The 23,171-nt window shown below is 48.9% G+C and overlaps 1 protein-coding gene across 2 annotated transcripts in view; it reads left to right on the plus strand.

Moving 5' to 3' along the window:
• The first annotated feature begins 7,340 nt into the window (after nt 1–7,340).
• CMBL (carboxymethylenebutenolidase homolog) overlaps nt 7,341–23,171 on the plus strand; it is a 716,939-nt gene continuing 701,108 nt past the window's right edge. The window contains exon 1 of one of the 2 annotated variants that reach the window (XM_078687646.1): nt 7,341–7,545. The gene's annotated coding sequence lies outside the window, so the exon portion shown is untranslated. The remainder of the gene's footprint in view (nt 7,546–23,171) is intronic. The other variant, XM_078687647.1, reaches the window with a different exon arrangement.

Below are 23,171 nucleotides of genomic sequence, written 5' to 3' on the forward strand. Positions count from 1 at the left end.
TGTGTAGAAAAGCCTTGGGGTGATGTGGATTCAGAGTTGTGGCTTCAATGGATGTCCACGTCTCATCCATTAGCTACGACGCATACAGCGAGTGGCTTGCCAGTCCCATACCGGCCCTTTCTATGGCGTCCCGCTCAATTCGGAGCGGGTACCGGGGGAAGAGGTTTCTCTTCAGGTACAGGAGCCTGCTGGAATTACAACAGGGGCATGTGCAACAGGCCATTATGCCGTTTCAAACACGACTGTTCCCATTGTGGGGGACGGCATCCGCTTACGCAATGTAATGCACCGGCAGGGAATTTCGGTGGGTACAGAGGCGGTGACCAGCAGCGGTTCCCAGAGCAGGGGGGCTGGACAACAAGAGGCAGAGGTGCCCCTTTCCATACTTTCCCGAAAGGCGCCTACTCCAATTAAATTGAACAACTTAGTGCCCTGGTTGAATAGATATCCTGATACTGATTCAGCAGCTCGATTGTTCTGGGGGTTTCAAGAAGGTTTTAAACTGGGATACCAGGGACCCAGGCACCAGAGGTGGGCTGACAATTTACGTTTGGCGAAGGAATTGCCGGAGGTGGTCCGTAAGAAGCTTGCAACTGAAATCGAAGTTGGTAGAATAGCGGGCCCTTTCCGGCATTGCCCTTTGCCGAATCTGATGGTCTCCCCTCTTGGAGTTATTCCCAAGAAAGCTGCTGGAGAATATAGGATGATACAGCATTTATCCTGGCCAGAGGGGGGATCTGTCAATGATTTTATATCAGAAGTCGACACATCAGTATCCTACACAACAGTAGATGAGGCAATGGAGCTTGTGACGAAAATGGGCAAGGGAGCTGAAATGGCCAAATGTGATATTCAATCTGCTTTTCGTTTAATGCCAATTCACCCTACTGACTTTGAACTATTAGGAATGTTCTTTGAAGGACATTATTTTGTCGACAAGGTATTGCCAATTGGCTGTGTGGCCTCTTGTGCGATTTTTGAAATGTTCAGCACATTCATACAATGGATTTTTTCCCAGACGTGTCCTGAGAGTGTCAGTTGTCACTACTTAGATGACTTTCTGTTCGTAGGAAAAGCAAACACTGGGCAATGTAAACAGGCATTGATGCATTTTCAGAGATGGGCCGAAGTTTTGGGGGTCCCGTTAGCACAAGACAAGACCGAGGGACCGGATACAGTCATAACCTTTTTGGGCATAGAGTTGGATACCACACAGATGTATGCGCGCCTACCACGGAGTAAAATTTGTGAAATTAAGGCTTTTCTCCTCACGATTATGGATACCAATAAGATTGAAGTGAGGCAGGTGCAGCGTTTGTTGGGTTATCTGAACTTTGCTTGCCGGGTGGTGAGGGCAGGGAGGACGTTTTGTCGACGTCTAGGCATGGCTTTATCGGGAGCGTATCTCCCACACCACAAAGTGCGAGTGACGAAACACATCAAGGAAGATTTGCGAGTGTGGCTGTGCTTCCTGGACAATTTTAATGGTGTACCTTTACAGTTTGTGGATGACAACTTCATTTGGCAAGTTCAAATATACTCAGATGCAGCGGGATCCAATGGTTTTGGTATCTTCTGGGAAGGCAGGTGGTGTGCAGAGGGTTGGCCAGTACATTGGAAGAGTCAAGGCAGGAGCATAGCCTTTTTTGGAGCTCTTTCCACTGATTGTAGCATTGCTAGTGTGGGGCAAAGAATTTCAGAACAGGTCAGTGTTATTTCATGTTGACAACATGGCAGTGGTGAACTTGATAAATAACCAAAAGGCTAAGGATGTTAAAGTGTTGCAACTACTGAGGATGTTTATGCTTTTAAGTCTGAGTTTCAACATGATGTTTAAGGCTAAACACGTCCCAGGGGTTAATAACTCCATCGCTGATGCTCTTTCCCGATTTCAGTGGCAGAAGTTCCGCGAGCTGGCGCCAGGGGCAGATTTCCACAAAACATCAGTGCCGCACAACATATGGGCCCTAGGGGAGTGAGGATACGTCAGATAGTCGAGCAGTCCATTGCCCCTTCGACAAGAAGAAGCTATGTGCAGGCGTGGCAAGAGTTTGTACAGTACACACAGAGTTTGGGCAGAGCTGAGTCAGTGGGGAAGGTCAAAGGTAGTATCTGTGATTTTGTTTTGACTCTCATAGATAAAGGTTTGTCACATACAACCATAGCAGGAAAACTGTCAGGTTTATCATTTTACGGTCAGTTGTTCTGGGGTTTTGACCCGGTTGAGGACCAATTAGTTAGAAGAATGTTGAAAGGGGTACAGAGGGGGTCAAGTGTTGTTCAGCAGCCGCGAGCTCCCATCACGTTTGACTTATTGCAGAAGTTGTTAGATCAGTTAGGTTTAATTTGTTATGATCTTTGGGAGGTGGGGCGTTTTAGGTTAGCTATGATTTGGATGTTCTTTGGGGCTTTCAGGGTGTCGGAAGTTTTGGGGGTGGGAGAGGACACAGGTTTATCCAGTGCTGAGATTTCGGTAAGAGAACACAGATTGGGAATTTGGGTGAGGAGGTCGAAAACAGATCAGCTAGGCCGAGGGACGTGGGTCTTTCTGAGCAAGAGTGGGGTAGCAGATTGTTGCCCGGTGCAAGAGTGGGTTCATTTTGCTTCTGGGGACAAGTTTCAGAGGGGACCGATTTTCATACATGAATCTGGGAGGAAGATTACAAGTTCTCAATTCTTAGCGGTGTTAAGAAAAGCGCTGACCTTTATGGGGGAAAACCCGCAGTTTTTTGCCACACACTCTTTTCGGATAGGGGCGGCTACAGAGGCTGGCAGGTTGGGTTTAGGTGTGGATGTGCTGAAACGCATAGGCAGATGGAAATCTAGCAGCTACAAACGTTATGTTAGAAAATGATTTTGCTGTTGTTTAAAAAAAACAAAAAAAAAAACTGATAGGTTGTGTGGGTCTAATTTTCATTTCATTCCAGGTACAGTGCGGGGTGCAACTTCGAAGTTTAAGAAACAGACCTGGATGGTGGGACATTTGTTTATAAAGTGGGCAGCCCTGTTTGCGGAGAAGCAGGTTTATGGACGGTCATTGGGTATCCCTAGCGTGACGCACGAGGTAGTATGGAAGGGTAAGGGAGGAATGAAGTGGGTTGATTTGTTTCCTACTCTATCGCAAATGTTCCACGTACGAGGATGCCCGGATCAACTGGTAATGCATCTGGGTGAGAATGACTTGGTTAAAAGGTCAGGACTCACGCTCATCAAGCAAATGCAACTTGACTTGACAGTTTTGAGGATAAATTGGCCGACCACTCGTGTGTTTTGGACTGAGTTTGTTTACAGACAATCGTGGCGGCAGGCCAGGTCCCATGGAGCAGTCGAAAAGGCCAGGAGAAAACTAAATAAAGCCATGCAAGTTTTTTGTAAGGTTATGAAGATTGGGGTTTTGCGACATGAGAGCATCTCGGGTAGCGAGAGCCACCTTTTCCGGGATGACGGGGTCCATCTGTCCCAGATAGGCATGGCCTACTATTTAGTGGAAATAAGAGACGTGCTTGCACAAGAACTACAGGTCAACGTTTGGTGCACTTCCAAGTTATAAACAAGATGTTTGTCCTATTTTAGGTGGGGACAGGAAAACTCGTTGGTTTTCCTGGGTGGCATAAAATCCCCAGGGAAGAGAAGCCTAGAGCGGGCTCCTCTAGTTATTAGTTAGATAGGGGGAATTAGACACAACAATGGAGGGGAAAAAATGGAAGGAAAATGTTGGGGAAGTTATTGATGACTAGTTGATGGTTTCGGTATAAAGTCCAAATTTTGAATGAAATGAGATAAATAAATAAATAAATAAATGGTTTGCGTTCAAATGCCAAAGTTACATGATTGATGATCTGTTGGGAAATTTTATGATTATTTATATCCTGAATAAAGTGGCCTTTTCTGCTATAACAAAGCGAGTGGTCTGAATTCATGGGCAATGCCTCCGCAGGGGCGAGCGGCGCGAGACGTCTCCCCCTGCGGATTTTTGCACAGATGGTAGGGTCCAGGAGCGCGAGGCAGGGAGAGCGTTAGGGCAGATTAGACGGCGTTTTTTAGTGAGGAGAGCAGGCGTAAGATAGAGAGGGCGTTTTTTCTGTAAAAACAGAATCCCACCCGCCCACCCCTTTTTAAAAAAAAAACGCATGATGTACTTGTTGGAAGGCTGGTACATTCATGAGTTAAGAGTTCTAATCTTAGTTGCCACTTCAGGATGCGTTTCCCAAACAGATGGCTGCGGCATAAAATCCCCAGGGAAGAGAAGCCTAGAGCGGGCTCCTCTAGTTATTAGTTAGATAGGGGGAATTAGACACAACAATGGAGGGGAAAAAATGGAAGGAAAATGTTGGGGAAGTTATTGATGATTAGTTGATGGTTTCGGTATAAAGTCAAAATTTTGAATGAAATGAGATAAATAAATAAATAAATAAATGGTTTGCGTTCAAATGCCAAAGTTACATGATTGATGATCTGTTGGGAAATTTTATGATTATTTATATCCTGAATAAAGTGGCCTTTTCTGCTATAACAAAGCGAGTGGTCTGAATTCATGGGCAAAGCCAGAAGCGGGGAGAGCGTGAGAAATAAATACACGTGGGAGAATGCTTTCTGTAGCTGGCAGGGTGGAGTCTGAAAGGCAGTGCGGCATAAAGTGTGCAGTGCTTTGATTCTCAAACCGGGCCACCACCACCGATATTTTCTCTGAAGAAACCAGCAAATTATTCTTTCTAGCAGTCACCAAACAAGGGTCTAATTTGAGTAATTAGACTACATTCAACCAATATATGGGTAGGACCGGAAACATGATCCTGAAACACTACCTAGAACACTGGTGATGTGACCAAACGCCACAGTAGTGCCCGTGGCCCTGACAATTTAGCTACCCACGGCATTCATCCCCATTAACCCTTCACCTACCTCATTAGTTTTATGATCGTTAACTTCTAGCCTTCTACCAGTGTCTGGGCTGGAGCTGCCAATCTAGGACCCTTTGAAAACGTCCCCCATCTTGCACCACAGAGGTGTGCATATATCACTTTGTAGTACTGCTTGTAGTACTGCTTGCAGAGTGTCCCAGGTGCCCCTTCCATACTGGACCTTACTCTCCAGCCACTGGAACTCAGTGGGAAGAAATATAACCAAGTACACCCAAACCTCCACCGAGTCAGTGTGTCTTGGTTACAAAAAAGCAATAGCGCAGATGTCGGCCAAGCATCTCTCACTGTGTCAACCCCCATCTCTTTTTCTCTAACTCTTTTCCGACACTCTGCAACATCCTCTTTCTGCCCTTTAAAATATTTTCATAACTCTTACTTCCTATCTTTCTCCCTTCTCAAGCATTCTCTCCTCTCTGGTCTGTTTCAGCTCCCTTTCTTCTCCCATCCTCTTTCCTTCTATCACCAGTCACTAGTCACTTATCACTTCGGTTCTCACCTGGCCTCCTCCCTCTTTTAAAACCAGTGCCCTGGAGCAAGAGTGTCTCAACGCTACGACTGGCAAGTTGAGAATGTTCTGATGAAGACAAATGTTTACCAACATGTAAATAGGATTTACACATACATTTTACATTAAATCTTTTGCTGACCTTTTTGTGCTTTGTGGAGAACATCTGTATTTGCTGAATGAACCCTTTAGTTATCAGAGGTTTACCTTTTCTTTCTGTATTTTTATTAAGGTGTTCTTAATGTAATTTGCAATATATTTTGTGATCTAACTGCATACTGGCTGAGCAACGCTGTTCTCAAGTGCACATTCTATGTTGCTCTCCTTCACATGTGGATGAATGATATGATATGATTTAATCTTTTTCAAAATGTCCCAGGGTAGGGAAACATTCTATCAGAACTTTGCTATGAGGAAGGCTCCATTGCTGAAATTCAGATAGGGTATTACCTCTGACTATTAGCAGTGCCAGTTGAGGATGTGGGTGGAGCCAACAGAGTAAGTGGGTGGAGCTGGAGAAAAGTAGGTGTGACCTCCGACAAATATTTGAGCACCTGGACTTCATATTTTACAAAGTAAGCACTGCTCCCCTCAGGCCCGACCGGATTGGGTAAGGGTAGCTTTTTCCCTTTATGTGTTTTTTGACATCTTGCTGATCGTCTCCCTTATCACAAGACCAGGAGCTGCTCGAAGCACCAGTTTGATTTTCCTGCCAAAGAAGAGTGCCAAGAGCAGATCCAAGAGGGGCTCTAAATTGCGTGATCTTGAATTTCAGCGTGGTAACCCGGGGCCAAGCATTGAAATGTGTTAGGCTAACCCACGATGCGTGCCACCTGGCAGGGCTGCTTCGCCCTGTCCTTACTTTTTATAAGATCATGTTCCATTCTGGTCTGTTTTAATGCCATTCCTAAACCATTTTATTGTGCAAATTGAGTGTTGTCCTAAACTTCTCGTATTTCACGGCTATAACTGCTTTGTTCCATACACGATAAAGTATCAAACGCATATGGCCTTAAAATGTCACATAGTCTTTGATAAACTTTTATTCGGTTACACATAACGAAACCATAAAAAGTACAGAATTAAGATATTACAATGCATGTTAAAAGTCTCAATGTATGTTACATTAAAAACAAATAAAAAAATTAAAAAAATTAACATTAAAACCATTGATTTAAAAAACAATTCATTAGGATACCATACAGATGGGCAAGTAAATAAAAAGCTTCAATATTTACAACAAATTTTTAGACATGATTTTAAAAATGTCACATATAAGCACACCTGATAACTATATAGGTCACGCATAAGCAAGCTGAAAATGACTAGATGGTTTTGTTAGACAAGTCACACGTCTCTTGCCAGATTTAAAGAACAAACAAACAAAAAAACCCGCAGTAACACATTGCATACATGCCAATAGACCCGATTCAGGCGGGAGACTACCGATTTTTCAAGCCAAAAATGGCTTAATTATAGCTGTCTCCCGCCTGAAATAGTATTTTTTACGATAGAAGTCAATGGGGAAATTTCATTCTCCCGTTTTTGTAGTTTAAATCTCCCACGTCCCTGTCCTAAAATGTTGGCATGTATGACATTGCTCTATAAAATTGGCAAAGCATGTATATTCTCGAAGCTCCAACAAAGTTCAAAACGTTTTTATTGTAATACTGTGCAAACTGAAGAGAAATGTGGAACAACAAATGTGTTACAGACTGAAAAAACAGTTTCTATTCCCGCAGTTGTCAACTACACTGTACAAAAAACACATGGAAGATAAAACGAAGAAACCGCTCGCATCCATATCATGGCGCCCACAGCTGGACGTAATGAATGCAAAGTTAGCAGTCCAGTTGTGTCTAGTTTAAACACATGGCTAACGTGAATAGAATTCGTGTGATCGCTAAAAGAGATTGTTGCAGTCACGAGTGAGCAAAGTGCAAGTGGCGCTGGAAAAGCAGTCAGTCTTCTTGAAAACCAGAAGTTATTTAGCTGACCAGTTTGCCCTCTGTATGTGCAGGAGAAGAACATAGGAAGAAAGGATATTGCTTGCGTTCAGAAGCGGAGGGATCGACTTCCTTTCCCGTGTTTTACTGCGTACAGATTGTGCAATTTTAGGTGAGTAGAGAGTTTTCTGAAAGGTGCCCTTTCTGTAGAAAATGTGCAAGTATGTGCAAAAGTGTAATTTTGTGATAATATCACTTCATTATTTTGTCATTTTTACACCTTAACAGTGTTTTGGCAAACCTTTCACCTCATTGGTACTAGTTTAACAACCAAATACAGCAATAAGCTGCTGAAGGGTGATCAGTAAACCATTTTTAATGGCCTTTCACTGCGTAGAAACATGAGATCGCTGTTGATCTGCCACCTAATTTCGGGCAGTGAATCACATCACAGACCGATGGGGTTAAAAGGTCGCTTTTATTTTTATTTTTTTTAAGTTTTAAAAACCTTTATTGTATTTTCACATTGTACATCATAGAAGTATCATTTTGCAATCATTGAATTCTCAAGTTACATCAACCCGTTCTTCCCGAAGGAGTAATGAATACACTACAAAGAAACCATAAAAGAATACCCTCTCCTGCCCAGCCCCATACACTTGCACAGCTTCAGCAAAAGTACCACAGGGAAAAGGGAAAAACGTGGATTGTATCATAACTCAAATCTGAGGTCCGAGGGATATAACTTTGAGTGCTAACCAGGCAGTACACCCATTCACAAAGTAACAGGGTAGTCATTGCTCCCATATGTACAGATACTTTTCCTCCCCACCCTATCCAGATCTCTCACCACTCCACCTCTATCAACGTTCAGGGCTCAGGGTCTTCATTACCATTCGGATAGGGAAGAGAGGGCACGACAGCCAGCTCCACAGTTTGCGCCCCGCCCACCTCCTCCTCCTGTTCCGTATCCGTATCAGCCTTCTGTGATAGGAGATATGCAGTTAGAGGGCCCCATATGTCCTTTGGTCTCGACGACAGAGGAAGAAGCTTAGCATAGCACAACGACTGCTCATGTCAAGTGGTCAAGTCTTATATCCAGTCCTTAAACTTAGGAGCGCTGCCTCATCCCCATTTACAGGCTATTCAATGTTTTGCAATGAGGTAACCTAGTGCGAGGTATTTTTTATTTACTGTAACTATATCGTGGGTACTGCCCAGTAGTGCCACCAATGGGGTCGGCTGCAGTTGTATCCCTATCATGTGTGACATACCTTCAAATACCTGCGACCAATATTCAAATATTTGTTGACATTGCCATGCTAAATGAAGAAAGTCCGCCCCTTCCCTTCCACATCGTGCACATCTATCTTCTTCCCGTAATTAGAATTTATGAAGTTTAGCAGGAGTATAGTATAGCCTGTGTAGGAATTTATAGTGGATAAGTCGCAACCGGCTGCTAGCCGTATTTTTTTCTGTCTGCATGCAACTAAATTCCCACTGCTCGTCCGTAAAGGGTGCCTCTAGATCCCTGTCCCATTCTGCCTGAGCAAGTGGAGTGTAGGGAGGTGGGGCATTTTGCGTGTGTTTGTACAGCAGGGATGTGACATGTTTGGGAGGTCCAGGTTGCAAGAGCGCGTGTAGCGGTGGTAAGGTAGGCGGCTCCAAAGGGAATGATGAAGTGGCAGCTTTCACACTCTGCGGGAGTCATATGTACATGAATAGGTCCATAGAAGTAGGGTTATGCATGCCAAAGAATTGCTCCCTGGAACGGAATTTGCCTCCTATATAAAGGTCCCCCCAAGTAGTCTATTTGAGACTGTCTAGCAGTCACCGGTATATCCCTTCATAAGTGAGCTGTAATAAGGGATGACGTATCAAGGGCATTCTAGGGGAATACCTCATTGGGGCCAAGCTGTATTAGTACAGTCGACCGTGGACGGGTCACACTCCGATCTTTTCCTACCTTGAAGAGGTAACCCGAGCGTGGAACAGGGGCCATATAACCGTCCTCCACAGCCAAGTGTGGCATAAATGGAGGCGGGTGAAACTAGTAGGCTGCAAAGTGCGCTTGGGCGCAATAGTAATAGTATTCAAAATTGGGGAATTCAACCCTCCCTGGCTGTAGGGTAGCACCAGCGTTGTAAGGCTTAGACGTGCCTGTCTCCCTCCCCAAATAAGTCGAGTGATTTGTGTTTTTAGCGTTTTGAAGAAGAACCTCCCAGGATTATATGGAATATTAATAAATAGGTATAAACATTTCGGTAAACGGACCATCTTAATAAGCGAGACCCTTACTGCCATCGAGAGGGGCAGATTCAACCATAGAGTAATGTTATCCGTCACTTTGTCTATCGCGGTCCCATAATTATTGCGCATGAGAGCTTCTTTATCCCTGGTTATGCCTATTCCCAGCTATATAATTCGTCACTCTTCCAGACCAGGGGGTAGTCGAGTTGGTGTGGTATAGTCAAGTCTGTTAAGGGAAAGATTGCAGACTTGGCCCAATTTATTTGTATCCAAGAAATGGCGCCAAATTTGGTTATTTTCCATAAAACAGGGTTAAGAATTTATTGGGGCTTTTTAATGTATAATGTAATATTGTCTGCATAGAGCAAGACTATCAACTGTCGAGAGGGGTATACTAATGCTCTGTCTTTATGATGTTGCCGGATCTTTGCAGCTAAGGGCTCTATCGCTAAGGCAAACAAAATTGGAGACAGGGGGCAGCCCTGTCTCATGCCTCTGGAAATGGTAAAATTATTGGATCTGGCTCAAGTTAACAATACAGTGGCGAGCGGCTGACTGTTTACCAGTCCCACCCAGTTTAGAAAAGCTGGGGGCATCCCTATGTATCCTAAAGTACCAATCAGATAGTCCCACTCAACCGAATCAAATGCCTTGGTGGCATCAAGGAACACCGCCACTGCCGAACTGTTAGGGTCTATGTCCTGCAGGACTGCTAATAGCGTTCTAAGATTGTGCGATGTTGCACGGTTCGGAATGAACCCAGCCTGGTCCGGCAGGACCAGTTGCTCCATCATCAGGCTGAGACGATTAGATAGGACCTTAGCTAGTATCTTAGTATCACAGTTTAGCAATGAGAGGGGTTGATAGGACTTGCAGTGAAGTGGGGATTTGTCAGGTTTTAGGAGGGAGACTATCTGTGACTCTCTCATGGTTCTCGGGAGGTAACCTTCGTCTCTTGCTTCATAAAAAATCTCTTTCAGTATAGGGGCCAATTGCTGCACATAGGTCTTATAAAATTCTATAGGGAGGCCATCCGACCCAGGCATGCGTCCGGATTTCATCTGCATTATAGCCTCAGTAATTTCGTCCACTTTCAAGTCAGCACTCAGGAATTTTTGCTGAGTGTTCCCAAGCCAGGCCAGACCCGTGTCCTCAAAGTACTGTGGGAGGTCGAGCGGCTGGCCCCTCTGGGAGGTATATAGTGTTTTATAATATTCCACAAATATCTGCAATTGTTCTGGAAGGTTTCTATGAGTCTCGCCATGTGAGTCTTTGATCTCATCTATATAATTGGAGAACTTGGGTGGACGCACCAATTTCGCTAGGACCTTCCCCGAGCGGTCTCCCTCCCCATACACTCTCGCTATATGATACTTCCCTCGAAATTTACATTCTCGTTCCACAGTATCCGTGTATTCTGTCAACTTGTCTCGTAATTTGGCACAGGTCTCCCCTCCCACCCCCACAGAGGCAAGGTCTCTCTCAAGTGATTTAATTTCATTTTCCAGCCGGTGAAGTTCCCTTCTAATATCCCTGAGTATTCCCCCGCCTTCTGAAATACACCAACCCCTAACCGTGACTTTAAAAGCCTCCCATACAGTTGTGAGACTAGGCACCGACTCTGCTTTACGCGCAAAGAAGTCTTGAATTTCCTGCTCAAGCTCAGTCCTAAAGACCGTGTCAAGGAGGTGCATGGGGTTAAGGCGCCATCTAGCGTAGGGGGACTGGTCCACCTAGGTTGCAGTACTAATTGAACGGGAGAGTGGTCCGAGTACGTGCAGGCCTGGTGTGTCGCTGTTTCTATCCAATGTGCCATTCCCACGGAGACGAACAAGTAGTCCAGCTTGGACCATGTTGAGTGGACTGCAGAGTAATGTGTACCCTCTCTCTGTGTAAGATGTTTGTAGCGCCATGTGTTGAGAAGATAATTGGTATCCACCAGATCTGTTAATAGCCTTTGTGTGTCCGTGTAGTGCAAGGGAGTGGCCCGGGATCTATCCATCTGCGGACACACAGCCGTAATAAAGTCCCCTCCCCAGATTAGGTAAGTGGTACCAAGAGTGTGAATCTTGCTCCACAATATATTTAGGGCTTGTGGATCGTCGACATTTGGGCCATAATAATTAGCAATCGTAACATCGTGTGAGGCTAAACGCCCCCAGACCAAGCAATATCTCCCCTGCAAATCAGTCTCAGACCCCCCACCACATAAGCCACATTGCGTTTAATGAGAATGGTGATCCCTCTGGAATACGAAGAGTATTTTTTTTTTATATATATCTATTTTATCCATTTTTCCAAACAAGAACATTCAGCCATTCACAGGATACAAAAGCTAGTAGCTGCACTCTGGACAATAACAATTTCTATATAGCTCCAAACGCAAAGTGTATACTCTCAAAGAAGAAATATATTCAGCAATCTCTAGAAAAGAGCGTCATGTGGTAATCTACTAAAGGAGGAACACACTGTGCAATAATAAGCAAGGAGTCAACAGAGGCCTGTAATCAATCAATCAATCAATCAATCATGCCATTTGTATAGCGCACTACTCACCCAGGAGGGTCTCAAGGCGCTTGGGGGGAGGGGTATGCTACTGCTCGAACAGCCAGGTCTTGAGTTGTTTCCTGAAAGCGAGATGGTCCTGGGTCAGCCGAAGGTGGATGGGGAGGGAGTTCCAAGTCTTGGCAGCCAGGCAAGAGAAGGATCTTCCTCCGGCGGTGGCTCTTCGGATGCGTGGTACGGCTGCGAGGGCGAGGCTGGTGGACCGTAGCTGGCGGGTGGGCGTGTAGAAGGTCAGGCGGTCGTTGAGGTACTTGGGGCCCAGGTCGTGGAGAGACTTGTGTGCGTGGATGAGGAGCCGGAACGTGATCCTCTTGTCGACGGGGAGCCAGTGCAGGTTCCTCAGGTGGCTGGAGATGTGGCTGCGTCGGGGGACATCCAGGATGAGTCGGGCGGAGGCGTTCTGGATGCGCTGGAGTCTTTTCTGTAGCTTGGCTGTGGTTCCGGCGTAGAGGGCGTTTCCGTAGTCCAGTCGGCTGGTGACGAGTGCCTGGGTGACAGTCTTCCTGGTCTCGGTCGGGATCCAGCGGAAGATCTTGCGAAGCATACGCAGGGTGTTGAAGCACGATGAGGAGACGGCGTTGACTTGTCTGGTCATCGAGAGGGAGGGGTCCAGGATGAAGCCCAGGTTGCGTGCGTGGTCGGTTGGCTTGGGTGCGGTGCCCAGGGCAGGGGGCCACCAGGAGTCGTCCCAGGCGGAGGGCGAAGATCCCAGGATGAGGACTTCCGTCTTGTCCGAGTTCAGTTTCAGGCGGCTGTCCTTCATCCACTCGGCGACGTCTTTCATCCCTTCGTGTAGGCAGGTTCTGGCAGTGTCGGGGTCTCTGGTGAGGGAGAGGATCAGCTGGGTGTCGTCGGCGTAAGAGATGATGTTGAGGTTGTGCTGGCGTGCGATGGCTGCGAGAGGTTTTATGTAGATGTTGAAGAGGGTGGGGCTGAGTGAATATCCTTGCGGGACGCCGCAGATGACTTCGGTGGCCTCGGAGCGAAACGGGGGGAGGCGGACTCTTTGTGTTCTACCGGCGAGGAACAAGATGATCCACTCCAGTGCCTTCTCTTGAATACCGATGTTGCTGAGGCGCTGGACTAGGGTGCGGTGGCAGACCGTGTCGAACGCAGCGGAGAGGTCCAGGAGGATGAGGGCCACTGTTTCCCCCTTGTCGAGCAGGGTCCGGATGTCGTCGGTGGCTGCGATGAGGGCGGTCTCGGTGCTGTGGTTGGCTTTGAAGCCGGACTGCGAGGGGTCGAGGGATCCGTTCGTCTCGAGGAAGGCGGTCAGCTGTCTGTTGACGATCTTCTCGATGACTTTAGCAGGAAAAGGGAGAAGCGAGATGGGGCGGAAGTTTTTGAGATCGGTGGGGTCCGCTGTAGGTTTCTTCAGGAGGGCCCTGATCTCGGCGTGCTTCCAGCTCTCCGGGAAGGTGGCGGTGTTGAAGGAGGCGTTGATGATGTTCCGGAGTTGGGGTGCGATGGTGGAGTCGGCCTTGTTGAAGACGTGGTTTGGGCAGGGGTCGGTCGGTGATCCGGAGTGGATGGTGTTCATCGTGCGGGCTGTGTCTACGGTGGTCACCGTGGTCCAGGTGCGAAGGGTGGCGGTGGGGGGCGTTGGTTCGACGGTTGGGTGCGTGGGTGGGGCGCCGAAGCTGTTGTGGATGTCGGCGATCTTGCGGTGGAAGAACGAGGCGAGGGAGTCGCAGAGGTCTTGTGACGGAGTGTTGTCGTTGGTGCCGGTGCTGGGGTTGGAGAACTCCTTGACGATAGTGAAGAGCTCTTTGCTGTCGTGGGCGTTGTTGTCCAGTCGTTCCTTCAGGGATTTCTTCTTGGTGGTGCGGATGAGCTGGTGGTGCTTGCGGGTAGCGTGTTTGAGGGCGGTCATGTTGTCGGTGGTCCGGTCGAGGGGCCAGGCTTTCTCGAGGGTGCGGCAGGTCTTCTTGGAGTCCTTGAGGTCGTCGGTGAACCAGGATGCCTTCTTGCTTCTGGGTCTGTTGGGAGGGTTCTTTAGTGGCGCAAGGTCGTCGGCGCAGGCGGTCAGCCACTGTGTGAAGTTGCGGGCTGCTTCGTTGGGGTCCGTTGTGATGGCGGGTGGGCTCTGGCTGAGGGAGGTGGTGAGCTGGTCTGCGGTGATCTTGCTCCAATTCCTGTGAGGTACCTGTTGCGGGTGGTGGTGGGTCGTGGATCTTTTGAAGCTGAAGTGGACGCAGCTGTGGTAGGTCCAGTGGAGTCAGGTGGCGTGGCTGAAGGTGATGTAGTTGCTGGAAGAGAAGACGGGATCAAGCGTGTGGCCGGCGTAGTGGGTGGGGGTGTTGACCAGTTGCTTGAGTCCGAGGTTGGCGAGGTTTTCCAGCAGGGCGGTGGTGTTGCGGTCCTTGTTGTTCTCCAGGTGGAAGTTGAGGTCCCCGAGAAAGATGTAGTCAGTGGAGGGGAGGGCGTGCGGGCTGATGAAGTCTGTGATGTCTTCGCTGAATTATGTGCGTGGTCCCGGGGGTCTGTAGACGAGGGTGCCTCTGAGGGTCGTCTTAGGGTCGGTGTGAATCTGGAAGTGGAGATGTTCGGCTGCGGCGAAGGAGTCGTTGGCGTCGGTCGTGATGCGGATGGTGTTCCTGTGGACGATGGCGATGCCACCTCCGGTCTGGTTGATGCGGTCCCTCCTGATGATCTTGTACCCGTCCGGGATGGCGATGGCGATGTCGGGTAATCATTTCCGCAGCTACCAAACAAAAAGAAACAAAACAAAAAATGAATCTACAACTAACCCCCCCACCCTCTTATCCTCCCCCTCCGGCATGTCACACAGGTCAAACATTGCAATGGTATCAGGAAATAGTTCACAATCCTCACAAAATCGATATCATGAGACACACATCAAGGTACACCCCCCCCCCCAGTGAGAGGTACATGTATAAATATGACAGGCATATTCAGCCAGACAGTAAATATATTAAGCAGGTCGAAGCGGCTGGGGTACTCGCCATAGACACCCCATCCAACTCAGCCTCCGGGGCTTTCAATAATATCACCAGTGCCTTCCAGGCCCTTACGGCCTCCAAAGCTTTGTCGCTGTGCGCACGGCTAGCCAGTTGTAATCTAGCTCAACCCTCACATTCCACCCATCTAAGGAGTTCAGCTCTCCACCTCTGTACACTGGGGCCCCGCTTAGACTTCCAATGTGCCGTAATCTTCCTTTTGGTCAATAGTAGACCCAAGTCCAAAAATGTACTGGTGATCTTGGACTTGGATGTGTGGGGAAACCAGTGAAGCAGGCAAGTGCCTCTATCGGGCTCTAACTCCCGTTCAGTGATTTCACTCAATAGCGTAACCACTGCCTCCCAGCATGACCCCAACTGTGGGCAATCCCACAACATGTGGCGGAAATCCGCCCCCTCTGTATTGCATCTTGGGCATTTCGTGGTGTCGTATCAAAGTATTTGTTAATCTTAGCCGGGGTAAGATCCGCCCTATGCAGTATAAAAAAGTGCACTCATTGGAAACGGGCATTTCTAGTACTTTTCCATGCCCTCTGAACCAAAGCCGACCACACCTTCTCTTGTATCTCTTTGCCTAGTTCCTCTTCCCATTTCCGCTTCAGTTCCTGCAGCAGGGTCAGCGCCTCACACGTCATTCGCCTATATAAGCAAGTAACAGCTTGAAAGGTCCCCGCCGCCATCACAACTTATTGACAAGCCATGGAGGTCCGCGGCTCAGACAACCTCTCCCGCCAGTGTTTTTGGATGGCCGATACCATAGCTGAATGGAGCAAAAAATCTCCACGGGAGAGGTCATATCTGTCCCGTAATGTGTCAAAAGGGAGGAGAGTTCCATCCTCGTACAAATCACCCAACATATACAACCCCTTCTCTCCCCAGTCGGTCAATGCAGACCAATTGCCCCCGTGCGGGAAAGCAGTACACATGGTTAAAGGGATCTCCGTGGCATAAGGCCGCTCAATCATCGCCCGTTGCTGACTCCCATTCCAGCAAAGCCGAAGCGTCCGTACCTCATTAGGAAGGGTCTGGAGCCGCAAAGGCAGTTGTAAAATAATAGACGACAACACCTGCCCCGATACTCCAGCGCCAGTGCCTGAGTAAGCCACTGTAATTGCGCTGCCATATAGTATGTCTCAAAATCAGGGACCGCTAGCCCAGTATCCTCTTTCGGTCGCATTAAAGTTTTCAGCGCTACCCGTCGCCTGCCAGCTGCCCAAATAAAACCTTTGATCATTGACTGAATTTGTTTAAAGGTCGACGCTGGAATCCAGACTGGCAGCGTTGGAAAATAGTACACTAACTGAGGGAGAGCCACCATTTTGAGAAGGGCCACTCGACCTGCTACCGACAGAGGTAAGGTCCCCAGAATTCCAGGTTACCCCTAAGAGTCCGCAGAGCTCTCCCTACGTTACAGTCGAGCAGGTCAGCAGGCTTATGATAAATATGGGTCCCAAGATAGGACAAACATCGGTACTCCCACTGCACCCCATCAGTAAGCAATGGCTCCCCATCCAACGTGGCAGCAGGGAACAGGCAAGACTTCTCCCAATTCATCTAGAGGCCAGAGACCGCCTCAAGATTCCGAAGTAAACGCTTCGCCCCGGCAAGGGCGTCAGACGTATATTCGATAGGAACATAAGCAGATCATCAGCATACAGCGCAATATAGTGAATAGCTCCACACACATCCGGGCCTGGTCCGCTAAGGGCTCTATGGCCAACACAAACAGCAGAGGGGAGAGTGGACAACGCTGGCGCATTCCACGGCCCACCTTGCAAGCAGCCGAGTTCAGGCCACCTGTCTTAACTCGGGCAGTAGAAGAGTTGTATAGTAAAGCCGTCCAAGCCACAAAGTAATCGCACAAGCCAAAACTGCGCATAACTTGAAACAAACACGGCCATTCCAGACTGTCAAAGGCTTTTTCAATGTCAACCGATAAGATGGCAGCAGTGTCTGTCGGGTAGGAATCAACGTCCAAAATGTGAAGTAGTCGCCTCACATTGATGGCGGTGTTCCGAGTGGGAATGAAACCCGCCTGATCTTTGTGCACTAAGTGTACCATATGCAGGAGCAATCGAATCGCCAGTATCCGACTTAATATTTTATAATCAGTGGTAAGCATGGACAGGGTTCAATAAGCAGTCCTGTCAGAAGGGGATTTCCCCTGCTTCAATAAAGGAATAATGATGGCATCACGGGTAGAAGTAGGCAGCACTCCCGCACCCTTGCCTCATTATAAAGAGTCATTAATTTAGGAGCCAACAGATCAATATAGGTCAAATAAAACTCGATCGGCAATCCATCGACCCCAGGCGTCTTTTTTTGCGCCTTATGTTTTATCGCTCCTCTAACATCTCCCAATGTTATATACTGTCCCAGAAGGTCGGCCTGTGGCTTATCAAGGTGCGGAAGTTCAGCCCGACCTAAAAACTCTCTCAGGTCAACCTCATTCAGTACCACCCTGCTCCGATAAAGGTCTTTATAATAGGCAAAAAACTGATCATTAATCTCCTGCTGTGTATAAATAGATTCCCCCGCCATACTGCACAATTCCAAAATAACCATCCCCCGTCAGGCAGGGTCGGCCTTGTCACTTTCTGTATGGGCGCGCGCAAAATATTTTTTATAGTCGTAACAGCGCAACCTTTCAACTTGCGTGGCGACCGCCTCCCTGGCATCCAATACATCCTGCTGCCCATCTGGCTGCTCAGGTCGGGCCCGTTCCGCTGCGCGCAAGCGAAGAACCGCAGTTTCTATATCCTGCAGTAGCATTTTACGCACCCCCAACGCATAAGCAATACAATGACCCCTCAGCGCAACCTTAAAAGCATCCCACTCCACTGTGACCGAGGAGGCCGTGCCTGCGTTCTCGTGAAAATATTGAGTAATACCAGCCCCCACCGCCTCACGAAAGACCTGATCATCTAGGAGCTCTGGCTGTAAGCGCCAAGTTGGGATTGCAGGGCACACCTGGGTCCAATGGAATCATAGTAGGAGTGGGTTATGATCGGACAATGTTCTAGTAAGATATTCACTATGTCTAACTACAGCATGTATGTCCGAGGAGCATAAGATCGCATCTAATCTAACATGGAGCTTGTGCAGTGCTGAGAAGAACGAATAGTCGCGCTTTCCTGGGTGAAGTGTCTGCCAGGTGTCAACCAGTCCCCACCGAAGTTGCCAGTCCTTTCTGGCTTTAGAGGTTTTATGAATAGGAGCTTCAGGGAGAGGCGGATGGGATCTATCCAGGGAAACATCAGATATTTAGTTAAAATACCCACCCATAATCACTGAACCAGTCAAATAGGACGCCAACTTTCAAGACAACTGATTAAAAAAGGACTCTTGTTCCGTATTGGGCGCATAGATACTACTCAGCACCACATCTCTACCATTGAGGTGGCCCGCAACCACCACATACCTCCCCTTTAGATCTGCTAGCTGCCGTATCGGCTGAAAAGGTACCCCTGCTCTAACCCAGATCAACACTCCCCGTGCGAAAGCAGAATACGTTGTGTAAAAAAACTGACCCCTTCATCTACGCTGCAAGGCGAGTCCGTCGTGGTGTGTAATGTGTGTTTCTTGAAGGAAAGCAATTTGAACTCCTCTACGCACTAGATAAGCGTGCACTTTGTGGCATCGCACCATTGTATGTATACCCCTGACATTCCATGATAAACATTTCAGCTCAAGTAATGATCCCATGATACAATCGTACACCATCCCCAAATAGGACCCTCCAGAGGGACACGCCAGGGCCCCTAAACACCCCAAAACAAACTCCAATAAAACCCAATTACCCCACCCCAGAACAGGAACTAAAACACTAGTCACTGTTCAAACTAACTAAACACACAACACCCTCTAGTAGCTACAGAGAATCCAGGGGGGGAGCGGCGACCATCCGACACTACCTCACTAAGATACTAGTAACAAATCAGCACCATACCCCATACAGAAGACACTGCCCCGCATCCGAGGGCGAACACACCTGAAAACAATAGGCCCACCCCTCGAACAGCTCAGCAATGCAATTAATGAAATACCCCATCAACAGATCAAGGTAGCTGGCAATCAACAAAGAAAAGAAGCGTAATAAAGTTATAGTAAGTCAACAAAACAGTCAGACAATTTCATCAGCTGTTCCCGGGGTAACATGCGGCATTGTTACACTATCAACGTTAGACAATCCAGATGCAGAACCATCTGTCCCCTTTTCCGATCCAGTGTCCACTGCAGATGACTGTTGGCGATCCTGAAACAGTTCAGACTCCTTCTCCGTCTGGGACGCAGTAGTTGCCTGCAGGACAGTACGCCGATGCCTCATGCGCTTCGATCTGCGTTTGCTGGTTCATTGCGTTGCCCCGCTGGCCCGCGGCCAGTCTTGTAGGATTCGATCCAATCCCATGCTTCCTTGGGGTCCTCGCAAAAGTGTGTCTTGCCATCCAAAATTATGCGAAGCCGAGTTGGAAACATCAAAGAGTACTGCAGCCCTTTGTCACGTAATGCTTTCTTGACCATCAGAAAAGAGGTGCGGCGACGCTGGACATCCAATGTATAATCAGGGAACAATGATACTTTACAATTGTCCACGATATAGGGCCCGACGTGCGTGCCCTTTGTAACAGGAAGTCCGGCCGAGGAGGCCTTCCTAGCGCGGTGGACGGGCAGGGACCCTGTGGGCCCTCTCCAGAGTATAGAACTGCGTCAACCCATCCGGCACCACTACATCACGAAGCCCTTTCTCGAGATACTCAATCATATTAGCTCCTTCCACTCCCTCCGGCAGACCAAGCACGCGTACATTATTTCTGCGATTGCGGCCTTCGGCATCCTCCGCTCTCTTCTCCAATGCTTGAACCCTGCGGGTGATGTCTCCCATTTGAACGGTTAGGGACTGTTGAGCCGGTTCCATGCTCCCCAGGGTCACCTCCATTTGCTTCACCCGGTCAGCCAATTTAGTGTGTTCCGTGCGGAGGAGCCCCAGCCCTACCGCCACGTTCGCAATGTCCTGGTGAAGAGTATCCTTTGTACCCGCTATCGTCTGAAAAATCTGGGTCAACTGTTGTTGTACCAGATTCTCCGCCGGGGGCACAAAAGAGTTCCTGCCGCCGGCGGTCCGATGCTGAATCGTCATGGTCCAGAGGAGCCCCCGCCTGTTTCCCCCTCGGTTTCCCCATAGTGCCAAGGACTCAGCAGCACCAACTAGTCCCCAAAGGGCAGCCCCGGATTCAGTCGCGAGTTGCTGTATTGACCTCCGGGGTGGGGGCCGCACTCACTCTCAAACTGTCCCTGCGGTGCCGTGAGACCTAGCGTATACGTTCTGCCACCCCCCACAACTCCAATAATAGTTGCACCAAGTCCTGCAAGGGCGCGCGCCCCTCCTCTCTCTCAGCGAACAGTGTGGCACCCCAGTACTAGGAATCTTGGGGGCCCGGTTGCCCACACGCCCAACCGCGTTTTCTCCCAGTCGGACCAGCAGTTCCACAGTGGCACGTAAGGTCCAAAGCCTCTCCGCCACAAGGTATGGAGTTACAGACCAGAGGGCCCCCCAGAGGCTGCTCCCAGTCACAGGTCAAGAGGCAGGGCCCCAGGGGGGAAGCAATCCCAGGCTTGAGTTTCTCACTTCCAGGAGCAACGCAGTATACTTCACTAGACAAGGCTCCCAGTCCCTCTGCAACTACCTGGGCCAGGGCAGGATGTCCAGCAACTCTCCAACAGTCAGATGCCCTCACCTCAGCAGTCAGGAAAACTACGGCAAACTCTGCCCCAACCGGGCCAGTCTGTAGCAGATGCTCCACGGGCTGTGACTCGGTGGGGCCGGGGGGGGGTGAGCTCACGATGTCCCGCTAATCACCAGGGCACTGCTCCAATCCTGTCTCCCCAGCCGCGAACAGTAACGGGCCCTGCCGCAGCTCCCAGCGTTGTACCTTCAGCAAAGGCGATATCATCAATACCCCGCTAATCACCAGGGCTCCGGTGGGAGAGCAGGACACTGCTCAAATCTTGTCTCCTCAGCCGCCGAACGGTAACGGCCCCGCCGCAGCTCCCAGCTCTGTACCTCGGCAATGGCGATGCCTCCGTTACCCAGAAAATCACCAGGGCTCCGGTGGGAGCAGAGGACACTGCTCCAATCTTGTCTCCCCAGCCGCCGCACGGTAACGGGCCCCACCGCAGCTCCAGTTCTGTACCTCGGCAAAGGTGATGTCACCGCTGGGCAGCCTGTGGTAAACAATACCGCACTACCAAGGCAAGCCCGCCGGCAGGAAGAGCAGTCGAGCCAACCTCACGCCCTCTGCTACAATCTCGTCGGAGAAGCGGTCGTCGCCATCCTGACAGATACCGGGCCGGCTCCTCCACCGCCACCTCCCCCAGGTCACACAGCTCCCCAGGGATTCAGATCAGGCTGAAATCAGAACCAGTCACCCCCAGTCTTGATGGGGTTATGCACATGCCCCCGGATCTGAGGCAGCATCGATTACATTCAGAATAATGAGCTGGGCTGGCGCGGAGCTCCAAGCTCTCGCGTCCGTCGCCATCAGTTCATCAGCCACGTCCCCCTGGAATATGTAGAGTATGACGAGAAGCAACGATGCGAAGCCCATCATGCAGCAAATTGGCGTTTAGTCACAAGGTCTAGGTGAGTTTGCTGTAATAGGGCTACATTAATGTGGTGTCTCTCTAAATACTCTATTACCTGCCTCTTCTTTCGTGGGTTCTTCAAACCTCAGACATTCCATAATAATGCAAGCAGTTTGTTATTGTTATTTGTAGCGTCCATCATTTCCCCTTCTCAAATAAGTTAGTGTGATGCTAGAGTTGCAAAGGCTGGTGTGCTGAACTAAATATAAAATTTCAGGGCTAGGACAGCCTCCCCCATCCCACTCCGACTTCCCCAATCAGACCTAAACTGAAGGCCAAACTAACAATAAAGCTTAGAAGAAGAAATATGGGAATCACCCTCACGGGGATAGTCGGTAGGGGCCCACGACTTGCCCTCTCCCCTCCTCTGTCTCACCCACTTGCCACCGAGCCTTTGTCAGACTAGCAAAAGACACACTATTGATGGACGGAATGCAGAACAAATCAAAACATTCACCCCAGTCAAGAGACCTGAGTTAAATCCATCATTCTTTTGCTCACCATGCCACCCCACTTTAGACCTGGCCATATGCAAATCATTCTTGACCCTGTGCCTCATGGGAACAGTCCAGCCCGAACTGCCAAGCCAGGTCCTCCCTGGACCGGAAACAAGCATCCTAGGACCGGATTTGGGGTTTCACCCCTCTTCAGCCAGGATAGCTAGATTCCAGTGGCACAGTGAGCCCAGGATCCACGTCTGAGCATACCTGGCGCCCTTAGGGTGAGAAAGCAAAAGACACACAATTGATGGACGGAAGGCAGAACAAATCAAAACATTCACCCCCAGTCAAGAGATCTGGGTTAAATCCATAATTCTTTTGCTCAGGCTAGCAGCATGTGTGGGAGGGAGGTGAGTGGCCGGGCAGGCCATTGGTCAAAGTTATTTCGGATGCAATAAATCACTGGTTCTCATCAATTGGTGGTAGAGGGCCGGTTAGAGCCAGTCATTATGATATAGGTTGGAATCACATTATCAGTCCGGATTCGTTGTTGGTGATTGGGATCTGGAACCCAGGCGTGCATCTGTTTCTGTGGGGGATGTCCGGCTGTAATGTTTAAGATAATCTTCTGCTTGCTGTGGATTTTGGAAGAAGTGCTGTTTTCCTCGGTGCGTGATGCGTAGCTTCGCTGGGTACATCATCGTGTTTGGGATCTCTTGAGCTTGTAGCTTTTTCTTGACGGCTGCATACTTGCGTCCCTCCGCTTGTACATTTTGTGTAAAGTCCAGGAAGAAGTCAATAGTGGTGTTTTCATAGGGTACTTGCTTCTTCTCCCGGGCAAGGCATAGGACAGTATCCCGGTCCCGATAATTGGGGAATCGGACTATGACCGGGCGCGGTGGTGCTCCTGGAGGCGGGCG

This window comes from Lissotriton helveticus, chromosome 4_1 (assembly GCF_964261635.1).
Source record: "Lissotriton helveticus chromosome 4_1, aLisHel1.1, whole genome shotgun sequence".
NCBI classification, from domain to species: domain Eukaryota; kingdom Metazoa; phylum Chordata; class Amphibia; order Caudata; family Salamandridae; genus Lissotriton; species Lissotriton helveticus.